We start from the raw sequence: 5,866 nt of genomic DNA, 5'->3' as shown, positions 1-5,866 counted from the left end.
CTATATCTCAGCTTTGGGATGTGGTAGGGCAAAATTTACCACACCACTGTCTTCGTCAGGACCTCTCTGACACACGGTGTGGGTTTGAAGAAGAGCTGAGGAGGTCACATATTTCACCCAAAAAAACACTAAGGGGTACCCCTTTGTGTTTTTTAGACTCAATTTTTGACCGTCTCAGATTTCTTCCAAACTCACGGTGTTGATTAGGCAGGTCCTGACTTACACAAAGGTGTGATTATTTTCAGCCTATCTCATCCCAAAGCTGAGATATGAGGACAAACTTAACTGGGAATTTCTCTCAATAGGTTTATTGGTGTTGAATATATTGGAATTAAATTTATGAGCTTTTTATACGTCCAATAAAGCAAAATACACATGCAATGTAGGATATATTGGACTGACTAGGCTTTTCTGATCGCACCCACCTACTCTTGTGTTTACCTAGCTTCACTGGAAGTAGGAATCCCATCATGAAATTTACAGTTATACATTTCATGCAGCAAAACATGTCCCTATATCTCAGCTTTGGGATGTGGTAGGGCAAAATTTACCACACCACTGTCTTCGTCAGGACCTCTCTGACACACGGTGTGGGTTTGAAGAAGAGCTGAGGAGGTCACATATTTCATCCAAAAAACACACTAAGGGGTACCCCTTTGTGTTTTTTAGACTCAATTTTTGACCGTCTCAGATTTCTTCCAAACTCACGGTGTTGATTAGGCAGGTCCTGACTTACACAAAGGTGTGATTATGTTCAGCCTATCTCATCCCAAAGCTGAGATATGAGGACAAACTTAACTGGGAATTTCTCTCAATAGGTTTATTGGTGTTGAATATATTGGAATTCAATTTATGAGCTTTTTATACGTCCAATAAAGCAAAATACAGATGCAATGTAGGATATATTGGACTGACTAGGCTTTTCTGATCGCACCCATCTACTCTTGTGTTTACCTAGCTTCACTGGAAGTAGGAATCCCATCATGAAATTTACAGTTATACATTTTATGCAGCAAAACATGTCCCTATATCTCAGCTTTGGGATGTGGTAGGGCAACAATTACCACACCACTGTCTTTGTCAGGACCTCCCTGACACATGGTGTGGGTTTGAAGAGGATCTGAGGAGGTCACATATTTCACCCAAAAAACACTAAGGGGTACCCCTTTGTGTTTTTTAGACTCAATTTTTGACCGTCTCAGATTTCTTCCAAACTCACGGTGTTGATTAGGCAGGTCCTGACTTACACAAAGGTGTGATTATTTTCAGCCTATCTCATCCCAAAGCTGAGATATGAGGACGAACTTAACTGGGAATTTCTCTCAATAGGTTTATTGGTGTTGAATATATTGGAATTAAATTTATGAGCTTTTTATACGTCCAATAAAGCAAAATACAGATGCAATGTAGGATATATTGGACTGACTAGGCTTTTCTGATTGCACCCTTCTACTCTTGTGTTTACCTAGCTTCACTGGAAGTAGGAATCCCATCATGAAATTTACAGTTATACATTTTATGCAGCAAAACATGTCCCTATATCTCAGCTTTGGGATGTGATAGGGCAACAATTACCACACCACTGTCTTTGTCAGGACCTCTCTGACACACGGTGTGGGTTTGAAGAAGATCTGAGGAGGTCACATATTTCACCCAAAAAAACACTAAGGGGTACCCCTTTGTGTTTTTTTAGACTAAATTTTTGACCGTTTTAGATTTCCTCCAAACTCACGATGTTGATTAGGCAGGTCCTGACTTACACAAAGGTGTGATTATGTTCAGCCTATCTCATTCCAAACCTGAAATATGAGGACAAACTTAACTGGGATTTTCTCTCAATAGGTTTATTGGTGTTGAATATATTGGAATTAAATTTATGAGCTTTTTATACATCCAATAAAGCAAAATACAGATGCAATGTAGGATATATTGGACTGACTAGGCTTTTCTGATTGCACCCTTCTACTCTTGTGTTTACCTAGCTTCACTGGAAGTAGGAATCCCATCATGAAATTTACAGTTATACATTTTATGCAGCAAAACATGTCCATTTATCTCAGCTTTGGGATGTGGTAGGGCAAAAATTACCACACCACTGTCTTCGTCAGGACCTCTCTGACACACGGTGTGGGTTTGAAGAAGAGCTGAGGAGGTCACATATTTCACCCAAAAAAACACTAAGGGGTACCCCTTTGTGTTTTTTAGACTCAATTTTTGACCGTCTCAGATTTCTTCCAAACTCACGGTGTTGATTAGGCAGGTCCTGACTTACACAAAGGTGTGATTATTTTCAGCCTATCTCATCCCAAAGCTGAGATATGAGGACAAACTTAACTGGGAATTTCTCTCAATAGGTTTATTGGTGTTGAATATATTGGAATTAAATTTATGAGCTTTTTATACGTCCAATAAAGCAAAATACAGATGCAATGTAGGATATATTGGACTGACTAGGCTTTTCTGATCGCACCCTTCTACTCTTGTGTTTACCTAGCTTCACTGGAAGTAGGAATCCCATCATGAAATTTACAGTTATACATTTTATGCAGCAAAACATGTCCATTTATCTCAGCTTTGGGATGTGGTAGGGCAACAATTACCACACCACTGTCTTTGTCAGGACCTCTCTGACACACGGTGTGGGTTTGAAGAAGATCTGAGGAGGTCACATATTTCACCCAAAAAAACACTAAGGGGTACCCCTTTGTGTTTTTTTAGACTAAATTTTTGACCGTCTCAGATTTCCTCCAAACTCACGATGTTGATTAGGCAGGTCCTGACTTACACAAAGGTGTGATTATGTTCAGCCTATCTCATCCCAAACCTGAAATATGAGGACAAACTTAACTGGGATTTTCTCTCAATAGGTTTATTGGTGTTGAATATATTGGAATTAAATTTATGAGCTTTTTATACATCCAATAAAGCAAAATACAGATGCAATGTAGGATATATTGGACTGACTAGGCTTTTCTGATTGCACCCTTCTACTCTTGTGTTTACCTAGCTTCACTGGAAGTAGGAATCCCATCATGAAATTTACAGTTATACATTTTATGCAGCAAAACATGTCCATTTATCTCAGCTTTGGGATGTGGTAGGGCAAAATTTACCACACCACTGTCTTCGTCAGGACCTCTCTGACACACGGTGTGGGTTTGAAGAAAAGCTGAGGAGGTCACATATTTCACCCAAAAAAACACTAAGGGGTACCCCTTTGTGTTTTTTAGACTCAATTTTTGACCGTCTCAGATTTCTTCCAAACTCACGGTGTTGATTAGGCAGGTCCTGACTCACACAAAGGTGTGATTATTTTCAGCCTATCTCATCCCAAAGCTGAGATATGAGGACAAACTTAACTGGGAATTTCTCTCAATAGGTTTATTGGTGTTGAATATATTGGAATTAAATTTATGAGCTTTTTATACGTCCAATAAAGCAAAATACAGATGCAATGTAGGATATATTGGACTGACTAGGCTTTTCTGATCGCACCCTTCTACTCATGTGTTTACCTAGCTTCACTGGAAGTAGGAATCCCATCATGAAATTTACAGTTATACATTTTATGCAGCACAACATGTCCCTATATCTCAGCTTTGGGATGTGATAGGGCAACAATTACCACACCACTGTCTTTGTCAGGACCTCTCTGACACACGGTGTGGGTTTGAAGAAGATCTGAGGAGGTCACATATTTCACCCAAAAAAACACTAAGGGGTACCCCTTTGTGTTTTTTTAGACTAAATTTTTGACCGTCTCAGATTTCCTCCAAACTCACGATGTTGATTAGGCAGGTCCTGACTTACACAAAGGTGTGATTATTTTCAGCCTATCTCATCCCAAAGCTGAGATATGAGGACAAACTTAACTGGGAATTTCTCTCAATAGGTTTATTGGTGTTGAATATATTGGAATTAAATTTATGAGCTTTTTATACGTCCAATAAAGCAAAATACAGATGCAATGTAGGATATATTGGACTGACTAGGCTTTTCTGATCGCACCCTTCTACTCATGTGTTTACCTAGCTTCACTGGAAGTAGGAATCCCATCATGAAATTTACAGTTATACATTTTATGCAGCACAACATGTCCCTATATCTCAGCTTTGGGATGTGATAGGGCAACAATTACCACACCACTGTCTTTGTCAGGACCTCTCTGACACACGGTGTGGGTTTGAAGAAGATCTGAGGTCACATATTTCACCCAAAAAAACACTAAGGGGTACCCCTTTGTGTTTTTTTAGACTAAATTTTTGACCGTCTCAGATTTCCTCCAAACTCACGATGTTGATTAGGCAGGTCCTGACTTACACAAAGGTGTGATTATTTTCAGCCTATCTCATCCCAAAGCTGAGATATGAGGACAAACTTAACTGGGATTTTCTCTCAATAGGTTTATTGGTGTTGAATATATTGGAATTAAATTTATGAGCTTTTTATACGTCCAATAAAGTAAAATACAGATGCAATGTAGGATATATTGGACTGACTAGGCTTTTCTGATTGCATCCTTCTACTCTTGTGTTTACCTAGCTTCACTGGAAGTAGGAATCCCATCATGAAATTTACAGTTATACAAATTTATGCAGCAAAACATGTCCCTATATCTCAGCTTTGGGATGTGTTAGGGCAAAATTTACCACACCACTGTCTTCGTCAGGACCTCTCTGACACACGGTGTGGGTTTGAAGAAGAGCTGAGGAGGTCACATATTTCACCCAAAAAACACACTAAGGGGTACCCCTTTGTGTTTTTTAGACTCAATTTTTGACCATCTCAGATTTCTTCCAAACTCACGGTGTTGATTAGGCAGGTCCTGACTTACACAAAGGTGTGATTATTTTCAGCCTATCTCATCCCAAAGCTGAGATATGAGGACAAATGTAACTGGGATTTTCTCTCAATAGGTTTATTGGTGTTGAATATATTGGAATTCAATTTATGAGCTTTTTATACGTTCAATAAAGCAAAATACAGATGCAATGTAGGATATATTGGACTGACTAGGCTTTTCTGATCGCACCCTTCTACTCATGTGTTTACCTAGCTTCACTGGAAGTAGGAATCCCATCATGAAATTTACAGTTATACATTTTATGCAGCACAACATGTCCCTATATCTTAGCTTTGGGATGTGGTAGGGCAACAATTACCACACCACTGTCTTTGTCAGGACCTCTCTGACACACGGTGTGGGTTTGAAGAAGATCTGAGGAGGTCACATATTTCACCCAAAAAAACACTAAGGGGTACCCCTTTGTGTTTTTTTAGACTCAATTTTTGACAGTCTCAGATTTCTTCCAAACTCACGGTGTTGATTAGGCAGGTCCTGACTTACACAAAGGTGTGATTATTTTCAGCCTATCTCATCCCAAAGCTGAGATATGAGGACAAACTTAACTGGGATTTTCTCTCAATAGGTTTATTGGTGTTGAATATATTGGAATTAAATTTATGAGCTTTTTATACGTCCAATAAAGTAAAATACAGATGCAATGTAGGATATATTGGACTGACTAGGCTTTTCTGATTGCACCCTTCTACTCTTGTGTTTACCTAGCTTCACTGGAAGTAGGAATCCCATCATGAAATTTACAGTTATACATTTTATGCAGCAAAACATGTCCCTATATCTCAGCTTTGGGATGTGGTAGGGCAAAAATTACCACACCACTGTCTTCGTCAGGACCTCTCTGACACACGGTGTGGGTTTGAAGAAGAGCTGAGGAGGTCACATGTTTCACCCAAAAAAACACTAAGGGGTACCCCTTTGTGTTTTTTAGACTAAATTGTTGAACGTCTCAGATTTCTTCCAATTTCACGATGTTGATTAGGCAGGTCCTGACTTACACAAAGG

Source organism: Hoplias malabaricus, chromosome Y, assembly GCF_029633855.1.
Source record: "Hoplias malabaricus isolate fHopMal1 chromosome Y, fHopMal1.hap1, whole genome shotgun sequence".
Lineage (NCBI taxonomy): Eukaryota > Metazoa > Chordata > Actinopteri > Characiformes > Erythrinidae > Hoplias > Hoplias malabaricus.
This window is presented reverse-complemented; position numbering follows the sequence as displayed.